Here is a 15,269-nt window from a genome sequence, read left to right as displayed (position 1 = left end):
TGCCTATTCAAATAAAATAACAATTAAACATATACATTTTGTTTTTTAAATGATCCTGTTTTCCTTTAATTCATAATATTAAGAACTACTTCTCCTTTTCCACAGTTTCAAGCTCGTACTTTGTGGCCCAACTGAGCTTGAGCCTCTCACTCTTTCATGATGTACTGATATATTGTCATTCTGATCTTTGAAAACAGTTGGGGATATAGCTCAGTGGTAGAGCATGTGTCTGCAGATCAAGAGGTCCCTGGTTCAAATCCGGGTGTCCCCTAAACCTATTTTGGTTTTGGTGTTTGTAGCTGGGATCTTTCATAAAGTCCCTATGAATCACCATTGACAGAGTCAGTGTTCAGTTGGATCTTATACTTTATTAGCATTACAGTGTCACTGCTCAAAACCTGGGAATAAATGCATTTTTACACAGGGCGTGGGAACTTTCTGAAACATCATTGATTTATTTTGGAATCCGGCTCTTCCTTTCACAGCTTCAAGCAAAGAGAATCACTATGAAAACAATTGAAAACTTTGTTATACAGTTTGGTGCTTCCTTGTAGCGCACTAAAGAAATGGCATAGTATACTCGGCAGCGCTGCAGTCAATCTATTTCTCATTTAACCTGTGTCCTCAGTCTTACATATATTCCTCCTCTCCTCTGTGCATACAAAATATGTGTTTGTTTAAAGCACTTCATTCTTGTGCAACGTAGAAACTATTTAATTTCTCCTTAAAACCTCTGCCTACGTGCAAAATGTATGAACCCTCGTTGCAGATGAAAAAAGGCTGGCTCGAAGACTCAGGCCATTTTCGAACACAAAATGGCCTTTTCTGATATATTAAATTGATGGTACTTGAAAGGGACGTTTGGGTGTACCTTCCAAATACCATATCGCAGTGGTATGTAGAAATGTTTTTCGTCCATCATTTGGCCCAAAACAATCATACTTCACCACCATCTTGGTGATTGTGGTAACCAATCCGCGAAAGGATAAGGCGTCCCGTAAAAACCTCTTCCCCTTTGAGAATGTTTCAAAACAAGCATTTTATGTACAGGCATTGGTCCTATGGACCACTGCCTGTTCAAATAAAATAACAATGAAACATATAAATATTTTTTTTAAACGATCCCGTTTTCCTTCAATAAATAATATTAAGAACGACTTCTCCTGTTCCACAGTTTCAAGCTTGTACTTTCCGGCCCAACTGAGCATGATGCTCACACTCTTTCATGAGGTACTGATATATTTTCATTCCGACTCTCACAAACAGGTGGGGATATAGCTCAGTGGTAGAGCATTTGACTGCAGATCAAGAGGTCCCTGGTTCAAATCCAGGTGTCCCCTTGGCCTGTTTTGGTTCTTGTGTTTGTAGCTGGGACTTTTCATAAAACCCCTTTGGATCATCATTGACAGAGTCAGTGTTCGCTTGGATCTTACACTTTAACAGCATTACAATGTCACTGCTCAAAACCTGAGAGTAAATGCATTTTTATACAGGGCTCGGTATTCCGTATGGGAAATGTCTGAAAAAGCATTGATTTATTTTGGAATCTGGCTCTTCCTTTCACAACACCAAACAAAGGGAATGGACTATGAAAGCAATTGGCAACTTTGTTTTACAGTTTAGTGCTTCCTTCAATCGCACTACAGAAATTGCATAGAAAAGTGGGCAGCAATGCAGTCAATCTATTCCTCATTTAACCTGTGTCCTCAGTCTTACATGTATTCCACCTCTTCTCTGTGCATACAAAGTATGTGTTTGTTTGAAGCACTTCATTTTTGTGCAATGCATAATCTATTTACTTTCTACTAAAATACGCTGCCCACGTACAAGATGTACGAACCCTAGTTGCAGGTGCAAGCAGGCTGGTCTGAGAAACCAGGCCATTTGCGAACACAAAATAGCTTTTTCTGATGTATTAAATCGAAGGTACATGAAAGGGGTGTTTGGTTGTACCTTCAAATACCAAATTGTAGTGGTATGCAGAAATGTTTTTTCACCGTAATTTGGCCCAAAACAATCATACTTCACCACCATATCAGTGATTGTGGTAATCAATCCACAAAGATAAGTAGTCTCGTAAAATCCTCTTCCCCTTTGAGAATGTTTCAAAACAAACATTTTAATTTGAGATATTGGTCCTATGGACCACTGCCTATTCAAATAAAATAACAATTAAACATATACATTTTGTTTTTTAAATGATCCTGTTTTCCTTTAATTAATAATATTAAGAACTACTTCTCCTTTTCCACAGTTTCAAGCTCGTACTTTGTGGCCCAACTGAGCTTGAGCCTCTCACTCTTTCATGATGTACTGATATATTGTCATTCTGATCTTTGAAAACAGTTGGAGATATAGCTCAGTGGTAGAGCATTTGACTGCAGATCAAGAGGTCCCTGGTTCAAATCCGGGTGTCCCCTAAACCTATTTTGGTTTTGGTGTTTGTAGCTGGGATCTTTCATAAAGTCCCTATGAATCACCATTGACAGAGTCAGTGTTCAGTTGGATCTTATACTTTATTAGCATTACAGTGTCACTGCTCAAAACCTGGGAATAAATGCATTTTTACACAGGGCGTGGGAACTTTCTGAAACATCATTGATTTATTTTGGAATCCGGCTCTTCCTTTCACAGCTTCAAGCAAAGAGAATCACTATGAAAACAATTGAAAACTTTGTTATACAGTTTGGTGCTTCCTTGTAGCGCACTAAAGAAATGGCATAGTATACTCGGCAGCGCTGCAGTCAATCTATTTCTCATTTAACCTGTGTCCTCAGTCTTACATATATTCCTCCTCTCCTCTGTGCATACAAAATATGTGTTTGTTTAAAGCACTTCATTCTTGTGCAACGTAGAAACTATTTAATTTCTCCTTAAAACCTCTGCCTACGTGCAAAATGTATGAACCCTCGTTGCAGATGAAAAAAGGCTGGCTCGAAGACTCAGGCCATTTTCGAACACAAAATGGCCTTTTCTGATATATTAAATTGATGGTACTTGAAAGGGACGTTTGGGTGTACCTTCCAAATACCAAATTGCAGTGGTATGTAGAAATGTTTTTCGTCCATCATTTGGCCCAAAACAATCATACTTCACCACCATCTCGGTGATTGTGGTAACCAATCCGCGAAAGGATAAGGCGTCCCGTAAAAACCTCTTCCCCTTTGAGAATGTTTCAAAACAAGCATTTTATGTACAGGCATTGGTCCTATGGACCACTGCCTGTTCAAATAAAATAACAATGAAACATATAAATATTTTTTTTAAACGATCCCGTTTTCCTTCAATAAATAATATTAAGAACTACTTCTCCTGTTCCACAGTTTCAAGCTTGTACTTTCCGGCCCAACTGAGCATGATGCTCACACTCTTTCATGAGGTACTGATATATTTTCATTCCGACTCTCACAACAGGTGGGGATATAGCTCAGTGGTAGAGCATTTGACTGCAGATCAAGAGGTCCCTGGTTCAAATCCAGGTGTCCCCTTAGCCTGTTTTGGTTCTTGTGTTTGTAGCTGGGACTTTTCATAAAACCCCTTTGGATCATCATTGACAGAGTCAGTGTTCGCTTGGATCTTACACTTTAACAGCATTACAATGTCACTGCTCAAAACCTGAGAGTAAATGCATTTTTATACAGAGCTCGGTATTTCGTATGGGAAATGTCTGAAAAAGCATTGATTTATTTTGGAATCTGGCTCTTCCTTTCACAGCACCAAACAAAGGGAATGGACTATGAAAGCAATTGACAACTTTGTTTTACAGTTTAGTGCTTCCTTCAATCGCACTACAGAAATTGCATTGAAAAGTGGGTAGCAATGCAGTCAATCTATTCCTCATTTAACCTGTGTCCTCAGTCTTACATGTATTCCACCTCTTCTCTGTGCATACAAAGTATGTGTTTGTTTGAAGCACTTCATTTTTGTGCAATGCATAATCTATTTACTTTCTACTAAAAAACGCTGCCCACGTACAAGATGTATGAACCCTAGTTGCAGGTGCAAGCAGGCTGGTCTGAGAAACCAGGCCATTTGCGAACACAAAATAGCTTTTTCTGATGTATTAAATCGAAGGTACATGAAAGGGGTGTTTGGTTGTACCTTCAAATACCAAATTGTAGTGGTATGCATAAATGTTTTTTCACCGTAATTTGGCCCAAAACAATCATACTTCACCACCATATCAGTGATTGTGGTAATCAATCCACAAAGATAAGTAGTCTCGTAAAAACCTCTTCCCCTTTGAGAATGTTTCAAAACAAACATTTTAATTAGAGATATTGGTCCTATGGACCACTGCCTATTCAAATAAAATAACAATTAAACATATACATTTTGTTTTTTAAATGATCCTGTTTTCCTTTAATTAATAATATTAAGAACTACTTCTCCTTTTCAACAGTTTCAAGCTCGTACTTTGTGGCCCAACTGAGCTTGAGCCTCTCACTCTTTCATGATGTACTGATATATTGTCATTCTGATCTTTGAAAACAGTTGGGGATATAGCTCAGTGGTAGAGCATGTGTCTGCAGATCAAGAGGTCCCTGGTTCAAATCCGGGTGTCCCCTAAACCTATTTTGGTTTTGGTGTTTGTAGCTGGGATCTTTCATAAAGTCCCTATGAATCACCATTGACAGAGTCAGTGTTCAGTTGGATCTTATACTTTATTAGCATTACAGTGTCACTGCTCAAAACCTGGGAATAAATGCATTTTTACACAGGGCGTGGGAACTTTCTGAAACATCATTGATTTATTTTGGAATCCGGCTCTTCCTTTCACAGCTTCAAGCAAAGAGAATCACTATGAAAACAATTGAAAACTTTGTTATACAGTTTGGTGCTTCCTTGTAGCGCACTAAAGAAATGGCATAGTATACTCGGCAGCGCTGCAGTCAATCTATTTCTCATTTAACCTGTGTCCTCAGTCTTACATATATTCCTCCTCTCCTCTGTGCATACAAAATATGTGTTTGTTTAAAGCACTTCATTCTTGTGCAACGTAGAAACTATTTAATTTCTCCTTAAAACCTCTGCCTACGTGCAAAATGTATGAACCCTCGTTGCAGATGAAAAAAGGCTGGCTCGAAGACTCAGGCCATTTTCGAACACAAAATGGCCTTTTCTGATATATTAAATTGATGGTACTTGAAAGGGACGTTTGGGTGTACCTTCCAAATACCATATCGCAGTGGTATGTAGAAATGTTTTTCGTCCATCATTTGGCCCAAAACAATCATACTTCACCACCATCTTGGTGATTGTGGTAACCAATCCGCGAAAGGATAAGGCGTCCCGTAAAAACCTCTTCCCCTTTGAGAATGTTTCAAAACAAGCATTTTATGTACAGGCATTGGTCCTATGGACCACTGCCTGTTCAAATAAAATAACAATGAAACATATAAATATTTTTTTTAAACGATCCCGTTTTCCTTCAATAAATAATATTAAGAACGACTTCTCCTGTTCCACAGTTTCAAGCTTGTACTTTCCGGCCCAACTGAGCATGATGCTCACACTCTTTCATGAGGTACTGATATATTTTCATTCCGACTCTCACAAACAGGTGGGGATATAGCTCAGTGGTAGAGCATTTGACTGCAGATCAAGAGGTCCCTGGTTCAAATCCAGGTGTCCCCTTGGCCTGTTTTGGTTCTTGTGTTTGTAGCTGGGACTTTTCATAAAACCCCTTTGGATCATCATTGACAGAGTCAGTGTTCGCTTGGATCTTACACTTTAACAGCATTACAATGTCACTGCTCAAAACCTGAGAGTAAATGCATTTTTATACAGGGCTCGGTATTCCGTATGGGAAATGTCTGAAAAAGCATTGATTTATTTTGGAATCTGGCTCTTCCTTTCACAACACCAAACAAAGGGAATGGACTATGAAAGCAATTGGCAACTTTGTTTTACAGTTTAGTGCTTCCTTCAATCGCACTACAGAAATTGCATAGAAAAGTGGGCAGCAATGCAGTCAATCTATTCCTCATTTAACCTGTGTCCTCAGTCTTACATGTATTCCACCTCTTCTCTGTGCATACAAAGTATGTGTTTGTTTGAAGCACTTCATTTTTGTGCAATGCATAATCTATTTACTTTCTACTAAAATACGCTGCCCACGTACAAGATGTACGAACCCTAGTTGCAGGTGCAAGCAGGCTGGTCTGAGAAACCAGGCCATTTGCAAACTCAAAATAGCTTTTTCTGATGTATTAAATCGAAGGTACATGAAAGGGGTGTTTGGTTGTACCTTCAAATACCAAATTGTAGTGGTATGCAGAAATGTTTTTTCACCGTAATTTGGCCCAAAACAATCATACTTCACCACCATATCAGTGATTGTGGTAATCAATCCACAAAGATAAGTAGTCTCGTAAAATCCTCTTCCCCTTTGAGAATGTTTCAAAACAAACATTTTAATTTGAGATATTGGTCCTATGGACCACTGCCTATTCAAATAAAATAACAATTAAACATATACATTTTGTTTTTTAAATGATCCTGTTTTCCTTTAATTAATAATATTAAGAACTACTTCTCCTTTTCCACAGTTTCAAGCTCGTACTTTGTGGCCCAACTGAGCTTGAGCCTCTCACTCTTTCATGATGTACTGATATATTGTCATTCTGATCTTTGAAAACAGTTGGAGATATAGCTCAGTGGTAGAGCATTTGACTGCAGATCAAGAGGTCCCTGGTTCAAATCCGGGTGTCCCCTAAACCTATTTTGGTTTTGGTGTTTGTAGCTGGGATCTTTCATAAAGTCCCTATGAATCACCATTGACAGAGTCAGTGTTCAGTTGGATCTTATACTTTATTAGCATTACAGTGTCACTGCTCAAAACCTGGGAATAAATGCATTTTTACACAGGGCGTGGGAACTTTCTGAAACATCATTGATTTATTTTGGAATCCGGCTCTTCCTTTCACAGCTTCAAGCAAAGAGAATCACTATGAAAACAATTGAAAACTTTGTTATACAGTTTGGTGCTTCCTTGTAGCGCACTAAAGAAATGGCATAGTATACTCGGCAGCGCTGCAGTCAATCTATTTCTCATTTAACCTGTGTCCTCAGTCTTACATATATTCCTCCTCTCCTCTGTGCATACAAAATATGTGTTTGTTTAAAGCACTTCATTCTTGTGCAACGTAGAAACTATTTAATTTCTCCTTAAAACCTCTGCCTACGTGCAAAATGTATGAACCCTCGTTGCAGATGAAAAAAGGCTGGCTCGAAGACTCAGGCCATTTTCGAACACAAAATGGCCTTTTCTGATATATTAAATTGATGGTACTTGAAAGGGACGTTTGGGTGTACCTTCCAAATACCAAATTGCAGTGGTATGTAGAAATGTTTTTCGTCCATCATTTGGCCCAAAACAATCATACTTCACCACCATCTCGGTGATTGTGGTAACCAATCCGCGAAAGGATAAGGCGTCCCGTAAAAACCTCTTCCCCTTTGAGAATGTTTCAAAACAAGCATTTTATGTACAGGCATTGGTCCTATGGACCACTGCCTGTTCAAATAAAATAACAATGAAACATATAAATATTTTTTTTAAACGATCCCGTTTTCCTTCAATAAATAATATTAAGAACTACTTCTCCTGTTCCACAGTTTCAAGCTTGTACTTTCCGGCCCAACTGAGCATGATGCTCACACTCTTTCATGAGGTACTGATATATTTTCATTCCGACTCTCACAACAGGTGGGGATATAGCTCAGTGGTAGAGCATTTGACTGCAGATCAAGAGGTCCCTGGTTCAAATCCAGGTGTCCCCTTAGCCTGTTTTGGTTCTTGTGTTTGTAGCTGGGACTTTTCATAAAACCCCTTTGGATCATCATTGACAGAGTCAGTGTTCGCTTGGATCTTACACTTTAACAGCATTACAATGTCACTGCTCAAAACCTGAGAGTAAATGCATTTTTATACAGAGCTCGGTATTTCGTATGGGAAATGTCTGAAAAAGCATTGATTTATTTTGGAATCTGGCTCTTCCTTTCACAGCACCAAACAAAGGGAATGGACTATGAAAGCAATTGACAACTTTGTTTTACAGTTTAGTGCTTCCTTCAATCGCACTACAGAAATTGCATTGAAAAGTGGGCAGCAATGCAGTCAATCTATTCCTCATTTAACCTGTGTCCTCAGTCTTACATGTATTCCACCTCTTCTCTGTGCATACAAAGTATGTGTTTGTTTGAAGCACTTCATTTTTGTGCAATGCATAATCTATTTACTTTCTACTAAAAAACGCTGCCCACGTACAAGATGTATGAACCCTAGTTGCAGGTGCAAGCAGGCTGGTCTGAGAAACCAGGCCATTTGCGAACACAAAATAGCTTTTTCTGATGTATTAAATCGAAGGTACATGAAAGGGGTGTTTGGTTGTACCTTCAAATACCAAATTGTAGTGGTATGCATAAATGTTTTTTCACCGTAATTTGGCCCAAAACAATCATACTTCACCACCATATCAGTGATTGTGGTAATCAATCCACAAAGATAAGTAGTCTCGTAAAAACCTCTTCCCCTTTGAGAATGTTTCAAAACAAACATTTTAATTAGAGATATTGGTCCTATGGACCACTGCCTATTCAAATAAAATAACAATTAAACATATACATTTTGTTTTTTAAATGATCCTGTTTTCCTTTAATTAATAATATTAAGAACTACTTCTCCTTTTCAACAGTTTCAAGCTCGTACTTTGTGGCCCAACTGAGCTTGAGCCTCTCACTCTTTCATGATGTACTGATATATTGTCATTCTGTTCTTTGAAAACAGTTGGGGATATAGCTCAGTGGTAGAGCATTTGACTGCAGATCAAGAGGTCCCTGGTTCAAATCCGGGTGTCCCCTAAACCTATTTTGGTTTTGGTGTTTGTAGCTGGGATCTTTCATAAAGTCCCTTTGAATCACCATTGACAGAGTCAGTGTTCAGTTGGATCTTATACTTTATTAGCATTACAGTGTCACTGCTCAAAACCTGGGAATAAATGCATTTTTACACAGGGCGTGGGAACTTTCTGAAACATCATTGATTTATTTTGGAATCCGGCTCTTCCTTTCACAGCTTCAAGCAAAGAGAATCACTATGAAAACAATTGAAAACTTTGTTATACAGTTTGGTGCTTCCTTGTAGCGCACTAAAGAAATGGCATAGTATACTCGGCAGCGCTGCAGTCAATCTATTTCTCATTTAACCTGTGTCCTCAGTCTTACATATATTCCTCCTCTCCTCTGTGCATACAAAATATGTGTTTGTTTAAAGCACTTCATTCTTGTGCAACGTAGAAACTATTTAATTTCTCCTTAAAACCTCTGCCTACGTGCAAAATGTATGAACCCTCGTTGCAGATGAAAAAAGGCTGGCTCGAAGACTCAGGCCATTTTCGAACACAAAATGGCCTTTTCTGATATATTAAATTGATGGTACTTGAAAGGGACGTTTGGGTGTACCTTCCAAATACCAAATTGCAGTGGTATGTAGAAATGTTTTTCGTCCATCATTTGGCCCAAAACAATCATACTTCACCACCATCTCGGTGATTGTGGTAACCAATCCGCGAAAGGATAAGGCGTCCCGTAAAAACCTCTTCCCCTTTGAGAATGTTTCAAAACAAGCATTTTATGTACAGGCATTGGTCCTATGGACCACTGCATGTTCAAATAAAATAACAATGAAACATATAAATATTTTTTTTAAACGATCCCGTTTTCCTTCAATAAATAATATTAAGAACTACTTCTCCTGTTCCCCAGTTTCAAGCTTGTACTTTCCGGCCCAACTGAGCATGATGCTCACACTCTTTCATGAGGTACTGATATATTTTCATTCCGATTCTCACAACCAGGTGGGGATATAGCTCAGTGGTAGAGCATTTGACTGCAGATCAAGAGGTCCCTGGTTCAAATCCAGGTGTCCCCTTGGCCTGTTTTGGTTCTTGTGTTTGTAGCTGGGACTTTTCATAAAACCCCTTTGGATCATCATTGACAGAGTCAGTGTTCGCTTGGATCTTACACTTTAACAGCATTACAATGTCACTGCTCAAAACCTGAGAGTAAATGCATTTTTATACAGGGCTCGGTATTCCGTATGGGAAATGTCTGAAAAAGCATTGATTTATTTTGGAATCTGGCTCTTCCTTTCACAACACCAAACAAAGGGAATGGACTATGAAAGCAATTGGCAACTTTGTTTTACAGTTTAGTGCTTCCTTCAATCGCACTACAGAAATTGCATAGAAAAGTGGGCAGCAATGCAGTCAATCTATTCCTCATTTAACCTGTGTCCTCAGTCTTACATGTATTCCACCTCTTCTCTGTGCATACAAAGTATGTGTTTGTTTGAAGCACTTCATTTTTGTGCAATGCATAATCTATTTACTTTCTACTAAAATACGCTGCCCACGTACAAGATGTACGAACCCTAGTTGCAGGTGCAAGCAGGCTGGTCTGAGAAACCAGGCCATTTGCGAACACAAAATAGCTTTTTCTGATGTATTAAATCGAAGGTACATGAAAGGGGTGTTTGGTTGTACCTTCAAATACCAAATTGTAGTGGTATGCAGAAATGTTTTTTCACCGTAATTTGGCCCAAAACAATCATACTTCACCACCATATCAGTGATTGTGGTAATCAATCCACAAAGATAAGTAGTCTCGTAAAAACCTCTTCCCCTTTGAGAATGTTTCAAAACAAACATTTTAATTAGAGATATTGGTCCTATGGACCACTGCCTATTCAAATAAAATAACAATTAAACATATACATTTTGTTTTTTAAATGATCCTGTTTTCCTTTAATTAATAATATTAAGAACTACTTCTCCTTTTCCACAGTTTCAAGCTCGTACTTTGTGGCCCAACTGCGCTAGAGCCTCTCACTCTTTCATGATGTACTGATATATTATCATTCTGATCTTTGAAAACAGTTGGGGATATTGCTCAGTGGTAGAGTATTTGACTGCAGATCAAGAGGTCCCTGGTTCAAATCCGGGTGTCCCCTAAACCTATTTTGGTTTTGGTGTTTGTAGCTGGGATCTTTCATAAAGTCCCTATGGATCACCATTGACAGAGTCAGTGTTCAGTTGGATCTTATACTTTATTAGCATTACAGTGTCACTGCTCAAAACCTGGGAATAAATGCATTTTTACACAGGGCGTGGGAACTTTCTGAAACATCATTGATTTATTTTGGAATCCGGCTCTTCCTTTCACAGCTTCAAGCAAAGAGAATCACTATGAAAACAATTGAAAACTTTGTTATACAGTTTGGTGCTTCCTTGTAGCGCACTAAAGAAATGGCATAGTATACTCGGCAGCGCTGCAGTCAATCTATTTCTCATTTAACCTGTGTCCTCAGTCTTACATATATTCCTCCTCTCCTCTGTGCATACAAAATATGTGTTTGTTTAAAGCACTTCATTCTTGTGCAACGTAGAAACTATTTAATTTCTCCTTAAAACCTCTGCCTACGTGCAAAATGTATGAACCCTCGTTGCAGATGAAAAAAGGCTGGCTCGAAGACTCAGGCCATTTTCGAACACAAAATGGCCTTTTCTGATATATTAAATTGATGGTACTTGAAAGGGACGTTTGGGTGTACCTTCCAAATACCAAATTGCAGTGGTATGTAGAAATGTTTTTCGTCCATCATTTGGCCCAAAACAATCATACTTCACCACCATCTCGGTGATTGTGGTAACCAATCCGCGAAAGGATAAGGCGTCCCGTAAAAACCTCTTCCCCTTTGAGAATGTTTCAAAACAAGCATTTTATGTACAGGCATTGGTCCTATGGACCACTGCCTGTTCAAATAAAATAACAATGAAACATACAAATATTTTTTTTAAACGATCCCGTTTTCCTTCAATAAATAATATTAAGAACTACTTCTCCTGTTCCACAGTTTCAAGCTTGTACTTTCCGGCCCAACTGAGCATGATCCTCACACTCTTTCATGAGGTACTGATATATTTTCATTCCGACTCTCACAAACAGGTGGGGATATAGCTCAGTGGTAGAGCATTTGACTGCAGATCAAGAGGTCCCTGTTTCAAATCCAGGTGTCCCCTTATCCTGTTTTGGTTCTTGTGTTTGTAGCTGGGACTTTTCATAAAACCCCTTTGGATCATCATTGACAGAGTCAGTGTTGGCTTGGATCTTACACTTTAACAGCATTACAATGTCACTGCTCAAAACCTGAGAGTAAATGCATTTTTCTACAGGGCTCGGTATTCCGTATGGGAAATGTCTGAAAAAGCATTGATTTATTTTGGAATCTGGCTCTTCCTTTCACAGCACCAAACAAAGGGAATGGACTATGAAAGCAATTGACAACTTTGTTTTACAGTTTAGTGCTTCCTTCAATCGCACTACAGAAATTGCATAGAAAAGTGGGCAGCAATGCAGTCAATCTATTCCTCATTTAACCTGTGTCCTCAGTCTTACATGTATTCCACCTCTTCTCTGTGCATACAAAGTATGTGTTTGTTTGAAGCACTTCATTTTTGTGCAATGCATAATCTATTTACTTTCTACTAAAATACGCTGCCCACGTACAAGATGTACGAACCCTAGTTGCAGGTGCAAGCAGGCTGGTCTGAGAAACCAGGCCATTTGCGAACACAAAATAGCTTTTTCTGATGTATTAAATCGAAGGTACATGAAAGGGGTGTTTGGTTGTACCTTCAAATACCAAATTGTAGTGGTATGCAGAAATGTTTTTTCACCGTAATTTGGCCCAAAACAATCATACTTCACCACCATATCAGTGATTGTGGTAATCAATCCACAAAGATAAGTAGTCTCGTAAAAACCTCTTCCCCTTTGAGAATGTTTCAAAACAAACATTTTAATTAGAGATATTGGTCCTATGGACCACTGCCTATTCAAAAAAAATAACAATTAAACATATACATTTTGTTTTTTAAATGATCCTGTTTTCCTTTAATTAATAATATTAAGAACTACTTCTCCTTTTCCACAGTTTCAAGCTCGTACTTTGTGGCCCAACTGAGCTTGAGCCTCTCACTCTTTCATGATGTACTGATATATTGTCATTCTGATCTTTGAAAACAGTTGGGGATATAGCTCAGTGGTAGAGCATTTGACTGCAGATCAAGAGGTCCCTGATTCAAATCCGGGTGTCCCCTAAACCTATTTTGGTTTTGGTGTTTGTAGCTGGGATGTTTCATAAAGTCCCTATGGATCACCATTGACAGAGTCAGTGTTAATTTGGATCTTATACTTTATTAGCATTACAGTGTCACTGCTCAAAACCTGGGAATAAATGCATTTTTACACAGGGCGTGGGAACTTTCTGAAACATCATTGATTTATTTTGGAATCCGGCTCTTCCTTTCACAGCTTCAAGCAAAGAGAATCACTATGAAAACAATTGAAAACTTTGTTATACAGTTTGGTGCTTCCTTGTAGCGCACTAAAGAAATGGCATAGTATACTCGGCAGCGCTGCAGTCAATCTATTTCTCATTTAACCTGTGTCCTCAGTCTTACATATATTCCTCCTCTTGTGGTAAATATTTCATTACCGGTACTATTTTTTATGCGGTAAAGTCTATTAAGAATAACTCAGTAAATATAAGAGGCAGAATCCGTGGTATTAGAGGTTTTAAAAGGCTTTATTCCTATACAAAGGAATACAATTCGAATTGTAGGCTTTCTATTCCATCACCACGAAAGTTCAGGAAGGAAGGGCATACATTATTGACAGATAGGCAGTTTTATAGAAAATACATTACAGTGAAACAGATGCAAGAGGCGTAACAGCTGATAGTACAGATAAAAGGTGCATACGTAACTAATAGAGGCGGATGTATGGGCGTAATTTAATAAACGTCATTATACATGATGTCACAAGTGGGTGGATCCATAAAAGAATCCTGCAATGTCAGCAGAAATATTTGGCAGAGATGCGCGCGCAGCCGCATGACGTGTGATTGACGTGCAACTAGAGGGTGAAGGGTACTTGACATTTAGCTCTACATGTGGAGACAGAAGTCTGGGGGTCATGTCAACCTAATCCCAAATCATATCTAATATCCTATGTTTAAAGAACTGTGTTATCCAAAAGGAGAGGTCTCTAGGATAGAATCTATTCTATACTGACTGTTAGTGCGTGTACAAGCGTCTAAGTGTCTACACTAGATGCGAGGGGGTAGGAATATTCCATGGTAACGGGGCTATGAATTACTTGCATGAGGACAGCGAGGCCTGGCCCTTTGCACGGTAGCTGGAGGAATGTTTACCTAAACTACTAGACAGGAATGCATCGGATGAGGAGCGGAGTAGATAATCTTGAAGGTGAAATACAGTTTTTGGCAGGCAATATGCTGGATCAGGCACCGTTAGCCGCGCAGGGAGTAGGACAAAGTTCATGGGTACAGATGCAGGCTCAGACTGGAGCTTTCAGAAGCAGAAGGCAGGAAAAGGCTTGATGACAGAATTCGGGCCTACTCGCCTGAATCTGTAAAATGTGGAAAGTGAACCACATAAAGTCGGTGGCCTTTCATACTTAGGAATGGAATATCTGACCCATTCATGGCGGATCTGAAAGAGGACATGTTGACGGTGGACGCACATATATTTGCGTCTTCAAAACTGGAGCAGGAGGGAACATACATGTACTTATAGCATGTACATGGAGCCGTTGGGGTCTACGATAGGGGACATAACTGATCACAAAATTCATATTTCCTCATTCCCTCCTTGTCCCCTACGGACCCTTAGGAGATATCGATCTTCATCAATCCATCGATCTGTTCATATAGCATCATTTGTTCTTCTTTCTTCTTCCGGGATCTCGAACGAAAACTTGGATGTGGGATACACGAGGTGGCACACAGACCACAAATCGCTGGCCCACATTGTAGACATAAGCAGCAACTGAATAGTATGAGAAAGCCAATACCTAGGAAGGATAGGATTCTCCATCCCCAGGCTGACAACACGCCCCAGAACCAACCGGACCAAGTCCAGGTGCCTGGACTCTGGTGTATGTGGCTTACAATCTTATGAAGGCAGGTTATGGCTTTATATACTGACGGCGAATTTTCTGGTATGAAAATGCAGCAACTTGATCCGATGACCCTACAAGCTCCGCCCCTATCGGCCAGGATGACGTCAAGGACAAGACGATTTTGAAGCACAACAATCCGCATAGCAGACTGCTCTTCTGTTAAATTGCCTAAGGCGGAAATAGTTTCGTTCACTACTGCTTCAAGGGTTCTGGTTAATCTA

At 39.2% G+C, this 15,269-nt stretch overlaps 8 non-coding genes across 8 annotated transcripts; all 8 read left to right on the top strand.

Annotated features, from left to right (window-relative positions):
• Nucleotides 1–1,268: 1,268 nt before the first annotated feature.
• On the top strand, nt 1,269–1,340 carry TRNAC-GCA (transfer RNA cysteine (anticodon GCA)). The gene has a single exon. It is a non-coding gene; the product is annotated as a tRNA-Cys (tRNA).
• Nucleotides 1,341–2,348: 1,008 nt separating this feature from the next.
• On the top strand, nt 2,349–2,420 carry TRNAC-GCA (transfer RNA cysteine (anticodon GCA)). Its single transcript has one exon. It is a non-coding gene; the product is annotated as a tRNA-Cys (tRNA).
• Nucleotides 2,421–3,416: 996 nt separating this feature from the next.
• Nucleotides 3,417–3,488, top strand: TRNAC-GCA (transfer RNA cysteine (anticodon GCA)). The gene has a single exon. It is a non-coding gene; the product is annotated as a tRNA-Cys (tRNA).
• A 2,077-nt stretch (nt 3,489–5,565) lies between these two features.
• On the top strand, nt 5,566–5,637 carry TRNAC-GCA (transfer RNA cysteine (anticodon GCA)). Its single transcript has one exon. It is a non-coding gene; the product is annotated as a tRNA-Cys (tRNA).
• Nucleotides 5,638–6,645: 1,008 nt separating this feature from the next.
• Nucleotides 6,646–6,717, top strand: TRNAC-GCA (transfer RNA cysteine (anticodon GCA)). Its single transcript has one exon. It is a non-coding gene; the product is annotated as a tRNA-Cys (tRNA).
• A 996-nt stretch (nt 6,718–7,713) lies between these two features.
• On the top strand, nt 7,714–7,785 carry TRNAC-GCA (transfer RNA cysteine (anticodon GCA)). The gene has a single exon. It is a non-coding gene; the product is annotated as a tRNA-Cys (tRNA).
• A 1,008-nt stretch (nt 7,786–8,793) lies between these two features.
• TRNAC-GCA (transfer RNA cysteine (anticodon GCA)) lies at nt 8,794–8,865 on the top strand. The gene has a single exon. It is a non-coding gene; the product is annotated as a tRNA-Cys (tRNA).
• Nucleotides 8,866–9,862: 997 nt separating this feature from the next.
• On the top strand, nt 9,863–9,934 carry TRNAC-GCA (transfer RNA cysteine (anticodon GCA)). Its single transcript has one exon. It is a non-coding gene; the product is annotated as a tRNA-Cys (tRNA).
• The last annotated feature ends 5,335 nt before the right edge of the window (nt 9,935–15,269 follow it).

The sequence above is a fragment of the Triturus cristatus genome, chromosome 4_1, assembly GCF_964204655.1.
Source record: "Triturus cristatus chromosome 4_1, aTriCri1.1, whole genome shotgun sequence".
Classification (NCBI taxonomy): domain Eukaryota; kingdom Metazoa; phylum Chordata; class Amphibia; order Caudata; family Salamandridae; genus Triturus; species Triturus cristatus.
The sequence above is the reverse complement of the archived record's forward strand: the minus strand, read 5'-3'. Positions and strand labels throughout refer to the sequence as shown.